Raw genomic sequence first — 10,152 nt, 5'->3', positions numbered from 1 at the left:
AAAAGTGCGAAGCAACGTGTGCGCTGTGTTGCTATGCCAGAAGGCGTATAATTAAATAACGGCCATGACGGACGCACATTAATGGTGGTAAAATTTTCGTACATCATTGTCGGTTGCAGAACCCCAGCTAAACAAAATTATTCCGGCGTTCCCTTACCCCATTTCGTTAAGCAGCTGGCGTCTTTTCGTTTTGCTTTAGAAACATCTGGCGTCTTTTCGTTTTGCTTTTAGAAAACATCTGGCGTCTTTCGTTAGTTTATTTCATCAATAAACGGCGTTTTGAACAAAATGTTTATTGTTTAATCACGCACAGGAGAAATCTCACCAGGCACTACCTTGGAGGTAATAATGGCTGCTAATGGGAATGGGAGAGAGAAGAGGTCGGCTTTTAGCTAACACTTACACTTCTACTAACGTTTCCTACTAGAACATGCCAATGGCTGCTAGTGGGGAATGAGAGACAGAAGAATTCGGCTTTTAGTTAACTCGCACGCTGCGAATTTTTTATTGTTCAACAACGCACAGGAGCAATCTCCCACCGGCACCACCTTGGAGGTCAAGATCTGGTACTAGCGTTAAGACATGGTTACGCACTACGAAGGGGACGAACGGTTGCCACTTTAAGGAGCTTCGCCCCTAAAAGATTTCCACCGTTTATCACAAGAACTACTGCGCTGAAGGTAGCGTCGCACGGGATACACACGAGGCAAGCAGCCGCAAAGCGCGTCTGAACCGGCATGAACCGGCCCGAACCGGCTCGGCGGCTACAAAAATTACAGCATATCCACGGAGTGAATGATGATGAGTGGACGAAGCTGCGGAGGTTCATCGGTAAACCCTGAATCTTCTGTGAATTCTGGCCAGTACATCATCACCGACGTGAGATCGGGCGCGTTTATACTAAAGGTTCGATGAGAGTTATGACGACTTGCAGCTCACTTTAATTTTACATGTACGCTGTGAATTCTCATTGTTTAGAAAACCATTGCTTTAGAAAACATCTGGCGTCTTTCGTTAAGCAGCTGGCGTCTTTTCGTTTTGCTTTAGAAACGTCTGGCGTCTTTTCATTTTGCTTTTAGAAAACATCTGGCGTCTTTGGTTGGTTTATTTCATCAATCAACGGCGTTTTGAACAAAATTTTTATTGTTTAATCACGCACAGGAGAAATCTCACCAGGCACTACCTTGGAGGTGAACAATGGCTGCTAATGGGAACGAGAGACAGAAGAAGTCGGCTTTTAGCTAACACTTACACTTCGACTAACGTTTCCTACTGGAACATGCCAATGGCTGCTAATGCGGAATGAGAGACAGAAGAATTCGGCTTTTAGTTAACGCGCACGCTGCGAATTTTTTATTGTTCAACAACGCACAGGAGAAATCTCCCACCGGCACCACCTTGGAGGTCAAGATCTGGTACTAGCGTTACGACTGGTTACGCACTACGAGCACGGCTAGGTCAGCTAGTATACCCCCCAGGTATTCGATAATTGCGCCACTAGCGCCAATTTGTCCCCTGGTGTTTGGTAGGCCAAACTGTGAAACTAAAAAACAATAAAAAAATTGCTGATGCTGCTATGGCAACGCCTTTGTTGATGAGAGAGGAGGAAACGCCGAGCTGCTTGTCGTCTGCTATGCGCTAGACGAGCGCACGCCTGCCTTGTGAGCCGCAAACGGAAACCAACACCGCTTGCATTTCTTTTTTCAGGTTGTACTGCTGCTGCGTATATTGTTTTCGACAGCTTTCGTTTGCTAATTTTCTCGGACTCTCAGGACGTCCACAAAACATTTGTTCGGAAATATTTCTGAGTTGAATGCGCGCGAGCCAGCAAGCCTTGAAGTTTGACAATTTTTTTTGAGCAAGAAAAAAGAGTCGTCGGAAAATGTGGTTTATTCACTGTTTTTATTAGCAACGTATTGCAAACGATAAAGCTCAATACATGCCACAATAGCACAGAGCTGTGCATCTCGTACAGTAAATACAAATGTTGGCATTCTGCATCGGTTACACAAACATAAGAGAATTCTTTACACAATTCGTCGTATATAAATGATAGCTGCAGGAGTCACAACGTTCATTGGCTGTACACAATACAATTCTCCAGAAACGACGGCTCATAGTGACACGTTCGTGAATAATAAACTGATCACCCAGTGCAGATGACCAGCACATTGAGCCCAGCACTACCAGCTCCTTTTTTCTTTTTCTACGAAAGTTGCTAGTCGAAACAACCGTCTATAGCAAGCGAATTGCCTACATAACTCCGCTTGTGCTAATGTACCGTTACATGTTGAGTAAATTCTATTTACATTTTAACACTTGACTTTATCTCTCGATACAACGCGTAAAGCCTTGTTCAAAGCTGTAGCATTGCTAACAGGGCTTTATATTACAGAATTCTACACCAGTATATTGCACTTACTCCTCGCAATTTGTAATGCACATATCTATCACAATTTAGGCATGAGTATCACCAATCCTACAACAAACAAAAAAAATGTCACCCTGCAGACAGAGTTCCATCGAGAAGTAGTAAGTGCGCGAAGTATAGGCAAGTGTCGATGGTTAAACATCAATGGAAATTGAGCTAGGACAGAGTGATGCACAAAGGTATTACGGAACGCGCACCTTGGGGGCATGGAGAAATGTTCACAAAAGTAATTCAGATTGACTGCATTTAATGAATCAGCCTGGGCGCATAGCTCAGAACGGGTCTATTCTGGCCGGTTTTTAAGACATTCCTCTAATATGCCTGAATCATATAAAGTATACTTCCTTTTATAGAGCTCCTAAGCCCAGCTTCGTGCGTCATGTTGGAAGCATAGGACAAATCTGAGCTGTACTATTAGTTTAGTAATTGGCTGAAGGTAATTTGTCATTTGATTTTCGAAGACGCCTTAACAAACCAGTGAAATCCCCTCAACTTTGCTGGTACACTTGCTTGTGGCACAGCGTGCTTTCTTGACTTACTAAAATATTTCCGGCTTTTCGAGAAGGAGCTTCTTCCTCCTCATTTAAAATGAAAGTATTCATGGCAAGAATGCCGAGTAGTATCAGTGCTTATGCAACTTCGCCGCATCAAGTTCGAGGTCTCAAAATTCGCGTATCGCAGCAGTGAATTATAGCGCAACCACGCGAGCTATGAATATCTGCATAAAGACAATACCCTGCACGCTGTTTGCCCAGACATCGATATGCGGTAAAGTGTCTTGTAAAGATAGCCTACCCAGGAGACTGCCCAAAGAACCGCTGCACTTACAAAAATAATAAGCTCTTAGTAAGACAATCCTTCGTAATTTTGAAGCTTCTGAAGCTTTCTTTTTGAAGCGGACTTTCTCTCACGCCGTTTTTTGAGGGCCCGATTTATGTCATTTATGTGCAGCATAAGCCGTGCATAGCAAAACTGCCGCAGAAGGTCCAAGCGGCACTTTTCAGAGCAAAATATTTCTTTGGGCAGACTGCTGTTTAGCTTATCTTTCAGCACAGTAGTTACGCTGCACATATGCGCGACCACGCCTATGTGTTCCACAAAACATTTCTCCGTGTCCTTCACTGCCTCGAAAAAAACAACAGAAGGCAGCGTCGAATTGGCAAAAAGACCGCCTTCCTTACCATGAGACTGAAGCATGGCTAAGGTTTGGTGGGAACCTGAGAATGCCGGATCACCACTCCTTAGGAATAGCTCACAGGTGCAATCTGCTGGCCTATTCTCAAGAAATCGCTGCGCGATGCCGCCCGCAAAGCAGTACGAGGCATTCTCCTCCGTGATGTCAAGGAGGTCTTCACCCGAGGTCTCGCTTGGGAAAAGCGTTTCTGTTACCACAGCCTGTTGAGTTTGAGGCCCACCTAAGGACAACCGTGCAAGTAATCGACAACTTCGCAATTCCCGCGCGACGACAGGTTTGACAGTTTCCCAACGAAAACGTGTTTCAACGCAGCGATAAATTGAAACACATTTGGATGTTCATTGCAGCCATGCTTCTGCCTCAAAGTGCCGAATAGATTCTCCAGCGAGTCTTGCTGCAGGCGACGAGTCAGGAGGCAAGTAAAGTTAAAATTTTTATGAAGGTCTTCCCACAGCATAAGGACAGCCTGTATGGTGACTAGCCAGCCACGGATGGTGTGCGGCTGCCTAGGGCTGTCAAATCTCCAGCACGATATCCATTTGATTGCCTCTTGTAAAAACGCCAGGTGCTCTGAGGTGGCACTTAGAGCATAATTCATTTTGCCAGGAGTACTGGCAGTGGCAGTTTTGCTATTGAGGCAATCAAATAGCGTGTCCATCTGTTCTATGAAATCTGCAGTAGATTTGGCAGTCGCAGGTAGCTTGCCAAGAGCAATCATGACTGACATAGCTACTGACACAGACTCGCTCAGGACTTGCGCCGCGAACTTCACCTTCATGCTGTTGAAGAGCCTCCTATAGATATGATCCAATGTTAATTTTCTCGCCAGTTTTACTCTAAGTGGGTCAGAGCACTCATACAGTTCACAAATGTAGCTCCAGTCCACAATTTCGGTGCCAATGAAAAGCTTAGGGATCGAAGGTTATTTCTTGTGCACTTCAATAAGTGTGGAGTGTCGAAGAAGAAATAAACTTTGTGTCCGTTCACTTCAAAGTACGTATTTTGCAGTGTGACTGCCAATTCATCGAATAATTTAATATTACTTGACCCCTGATGGCACACCACTGCTTTGACATACAGCTCGCATTCTGTAAGCTGCGCTATTAAGGCCAGTAGCAGTCTCTGGATCTTTTCCGCACGCAGAGCAGTTTTGGCAACAGCGAACGCCACTGGCCTCACCCACGATCGCGAGATTCCAGAAAGGAGCGCTACAAACGCTACATTTGCCACCGCTGTTGTCCTCTCTGAGCCATCATCTGAAAATCCAATGACTACGTCATGTTTTGTATCATACTGTAAATTTGGTCTCACTGACATTTCGTCAAATGCAATTATGCATGCCCGATCTTCTACTGGCCAGCTTTTTGCTGCATCTTTAAGAATGTCCAATACATTAGAAATAATTCCGGGTGTCATTGGAATTTCAGATAACCACCTTCGAAGGGACCTCGGTGATGGCAAAGCAAACACTTTAGCGAGTTGGCGGTATGAACTTGGCCCATGAAAATACATATTCAAGGCGAATTCCTTCACCTCTCGAGACCACCTCCTTCCCTTCCTCTTGCGACAATGGAGTGCCACTTGGCTACCCAAGAGTTGGTATAACTCAGGGCTCATATGAAGCTTTAGCTTCTCTAGTGCTTCCCGTGTAGTAATTTTTCGGCGGCTTTTTATCCTAGCTGACTTCCGATACCTTTGCGCATCAATCTTTATAACAATAATATCTGGGGTTTAACGTCCCAAAACCACGATATGATTATGAGAGACGCCGTAGTGGAGGGCTCCGGAAATTTCGACCACCTGGGGTTCTTTAACGTGCACCTAAATCTAAGTACACGGGCCTCAAACATTTTCGCCTCCATCGAAAATGCAGCCGCCGCGGCCGGGATTCGATCCCGCGACCTTCGGGTCAGCAGTCGAGCGCCATAACCACTAGACCACCGTGGCGGGGCGCGCATCAATCTTTAGTCGCTTGATGACGGCTGCGGTCTTCGGTGAATGCACCTTTCTCTTTGGGCCTCGGTGAGATGGTGTGGAAGTTGTAAAGAGAAATGCATACAATATAACTTGTCTCTGGGTCAGCATAGGTACACAAAGCGAGCACAGCGTCCTCTCTATAAGCAAGTGTCAGGTACTTTGGTAAAGGGGATTTCGTTGGCGACAGATGAAGACTAAAGATTATCGCTCCATAATATTGATGCATATATAATAAAAGTCTTTGACATACATAATTCCTAATTTGTGAGCGGTTCAGGTACCTCTAAGAATTTTACGCTTAATTAGATAGATAGTTGTGGTTATCAAAACCAGTGCTGATATTAACAGCGCTTCATGATATGGCATCTTACATGAATGATAGCATGAGATGTTAAGCGTTGGCAGATATCATATTTTTTCATATTTTCATTAGTTGTTTGCTCGGACTTCTCTTCATATATTCGAGCTATGACATGTGGAACATGTAATGTCGTTGCAAATCAGTTATGCGGAATCCCGCAAGGTGGCGAAATAGTTAAGAAGAAAGAGAGAATAGACAACCACATGATTGTGGCACGAAACTGCAACTAAGAAGCTTCCTTTCTGAGAAATTCGTATGAGATTCCTTTGGGCTGTGTGCCACAATCGGGTGTTTCTCTATTTTCCATTTTTTCCATGTAATGTCGTTGCGTACAACACTCTAAAAAAAAAGGTCGAGTAAAAAGGGCGTCTTTTTTTCCCACAATAATAATCGTCATCCGGCATGCTCGGGTTTTCTTTCTTGAAAACTCGGTGCTGCCCACCTTCCTATCAAGAATGCTATGTCACGCTGATAGCACGCGTACCGTTCGTGACCAGGAGGTGCCGTGCGCGCGGGATAATGCGAGGAAAGGAACGCAAGATAGATGACAATTATCGTTGTCAGACAAAACAACGACATTTTTACTCGATCTTTTCTTAGAGTGAACTTTGTCACGCAAGTAATTTCCTAATATTCCTCGTTAAGAAAGAAGGACCCACTGTGCTCAGTTAAAAAGATTGAAATGACCAAACAATATTAACACGTAAACAAGCAAGCGTTAGCAAAACGTGTGTTCTTACTTGGTTTATCCTGGCCGGATGTTTCCGGGCCCGGCGCACACTCATCCGCACTTCCACACGTGGAAAGGCCAGATGGTCCAGGCATTGGGGATTCGGGGTGAACCGGTGTCTGGCTGAAATCTATAAACAGAAATAACGTCGAGCGCAGGGCATTTATATCTGTTGACACAACTATCTATGGTTCGGGGCCACAGCACACAAACAACCATTATACGCGCCCCTTCCTTAATGCCCAAAATCAACAAGCCGGCCTGTGCATACCTGCAATCTGGGCGATGCTCTTTTGGCGAGGGTGCTCTTGAGCCGCAGCAGCCGTGGCTTCTGCCAGGGAGGGTCCTTGAAGATAGGGATTGTACATTAAGGAGGTAGCATGAATTACAATGTAAAGGACACACCTTGAGCTCATGCGTAAATATGGAACGTTAATTATGCATCAGGCGATAAGGTGCGCGAAAACGAACTACAAAAGCACACGTATTCGCCACCGCTAATAAATTGTTTTTATTACCTTCGTCGATCGGGGATCCCACTTCCACTGCAACAGTGGGAACAGCCGTCCACAAGAGCCGCGTTTTGGCAGGATTTGCGAAGGCACTTTCGGCGAAGTGGTCCGAGCAGAGGCGCTAGCCTTTGTACATTTGCTCCCGTGTAAGTCCCTCGAGGTCTGCCCTTTTGATGTAATTCCGCCATACGTCACACCTAGAAAATGAAGCAAATGACAACATGGATACCAATAAACAACATGCAAAAGCGACACAAATATAGACAGTGCGAAAAAGGGCGAAAACAATGTTTCACAGGTTCAAAAGCGAAGCGCTGCTCAGCCTTAGCGCAGGTAACGCGAACTTCTTGTAACACGGAATGCAAGCAGTCACTGCTACGTAAATAAATTTGGGGGTTCTTTCTTAAACATTGAAATGTGGTAATATCACTACAATCAACTGGTCGTCGGAATGCTCTAAAGCCGAACCAGTTCGTCGAAGAAGCACATTCGGCAAACATACTTTGCAAGATTTCTTCTCGAAGAAAAGAATATTACGAGTTACCGCTAACAAAACCGATACTGAAGCGAAATTTCCCTTCTGCGCGTCAGCTGGCATCAATCGGCTCACGAGAAACTGTCCACAAGTAGCTTTACATGCTTACAACATTACTGACAAATGCGCAGTGCCAAAAAAAAGGAGGTTCACTGTAAAGCAACAACAGAAATTCTTCGGTTCGCCCTGTAGATGTTTTGATAAGGATAGCGCTTGATTCTTCGTACCGAACAAAAAGTGAATGTGCTTATGTCGTCCGCTAGGAAGCGGAAAAATTTCGCTGCGCTGTTTCTTCCAGAGTTGTTGCACCACAAAGCAGCGCAGCACGCCTTGTGTCCTTTTCCTACTTTCCTCGACATTTTGAGCGCGTTCACACTCACAAACACCGAAAATTTTACCTTCAAGGCATTCTCAAAAATTTCACACGTGCACAGTGAAAACGGCAGGAGCAGACGAACGGAATGTCAGCAGAAGAGATAAGAGCGAAAGGGCCGCCCGTCGGCGCAACGAATGCAGCGTCTGGATAAATATATAGGTTGTTAAAAAAAGAAAATAGCCAAGAACACATTTTATTTCTACTCATAATTGCATAGCTTCACATTATTGATGCGTAGGTTGGAAAGAAAAGGCCACACATACAAAAGTTGCTGAATTTTTGCTTCTTACCAAAACAATGGCGGACGCTTAATTTTGAATACCGAAACTAGTCGAAGTGTCCGGCCCCTGCTACGAGGGACGAACGGGTGCCGCTTTAAGGAGCTTCGCCCCTAAAATATAATATCACAGACCTGTAATGAGTAAAGGGTGCGTTGATGCGTGCGACTGCTACTGCTGCCATCCACAAAGTGGCCGTATCACCGCGTTGATCCGTGCCACCGCTACCGCTGTCACCTTGGTTGACACTATTAGGGACCTTTAGCTTGTACTACGTATGCTTTTAACTATAGTGTACTAGAATACTTTCTTAGTGACGCGTCCAGGAGGGAGGGACAATAGGCCGGTTGAAGCAAACGCCAGTAGACGCCACTGGTGGCGTTGCTGCGCCTTTTAGGGGCGAAGCTCCTTAAAGCGGCACCCGTTCGTCCCTCGTAGTGCGTAACCAGTCGTAACGCTAGTACCAGATCTTGACCTCCGAGGTGGTGCCGGTGGGAGATTTCTCCTGTGCGTTGTTGAACAATAAAAAATTCGCAGCGTGCGCGTTAACTAAAAGCCGAATTCTTCTGTCTCTCATTCCCCATTAGCAGCCATTGGCATGTTCCAGTAGGAAACGTTAGTAGAAGTAGAAGTCTGAGTGTTAGCTAAAAGCCGACTTCTTCTGTCTCTCATTCCCATTAGCAGACATTGTTTACCTCCAAGGTAGTGCCTGGTGAGATTTCTCCTGTGCGTGATTAAACAATAAAAATTTTTGTTCAAAACGCCGTTGATTGATGAAATAAACCAACGAAAGACGCCAGATGTTTCTAAAGCAAAACGAAAAGACGCCAGCTGCTTAACGAAAGACGCCAGATGTTTTCTAAAGCAATGGTTTTCTAAACAATGAAAATTCACAGCGTACATGTAAAATTAAAGTGAGCTGCAAGTCGTCATAACTCTCATCGAACCGTTAGTATAAACGCGCCGATCTCACGTCGCTGATGATGTACTGGGCAGAATTCACGGAAGATTCACGGTTTACCGATGAACCTCCGCAGCTTCGCCCACTCATCATCATTCACTCCGTGGATATGCTGTGATTTTTGTTTTGCATTTTAGCCTGACTGAACGTTCGCTGTCTCGTTGCTACTCCTGCTCCTCAAGCGGTTGTATTGGTTGTATTGGTTTTACTTGCTGAAGGTCTGATGCTGTGTCTAGCGACGAAACGACGCTTGTGACGAAACGTTTGAAGAAACAAATATGCTTGTGGCATGTGCCGAGTGTGCCGATGACAAACGCAACCAGAAAAGCCGAGAAATGCATTACCGGTAAGGGCGGGGGATTACTTCTATCTAGCTCATGCAGACACAACTGGCAGAAATCAGTAAGAAGGTGTCGCAAATTTCCGCGCTAACTACAAAGCTGGACAGACTGATGAGCTTACAGGATGCAGAGCAGCACATGGAAACATCTGTTCAGCGTTTGTCTGAAACCTATGACGAAATAAAGGATAGTCTCAGTTGACAGGAAAGGGGCATTTGCGATTTGCATCACCGAGTTGACACTCAAGTGATGTCGCAGGAAGCTACACAGTTGGTTGAGTTCAAGCAAGTGCGCGAGTTGGAGCATTACAGCCGTATCGATATTCACGGCTGTTGATGAAATAGAGCGACCTCTTGAAATATCTGAACTAACTGATTGATAGCTTGCACGTGACGTCACGGACACAGACTCTTAACAAGCCGTTGCTCCAACATAGCGGCTTTGATGACGTCAAG

This window comes from Rhipicephalus sanguineus, unplaced genomic scaffold (genome assembly GCF_013339695.2).
Source record: "Rhipicephalus sanguineus isolate Rsan-2018 unplaced genomic scaffold, BIME_Rsan_1.4 Seq185, whole genome shotgun sequence".
NCBI classification, from domain to species: Eukaryota; Metazoa; Arthropoda; class Arachnida; order Ixodida; family Ixodidae; genus Rhipicephalus; species Rhipicephalus sanguineus.
This window is presented reverse-complemented; position numbering follows the sequence as displayed.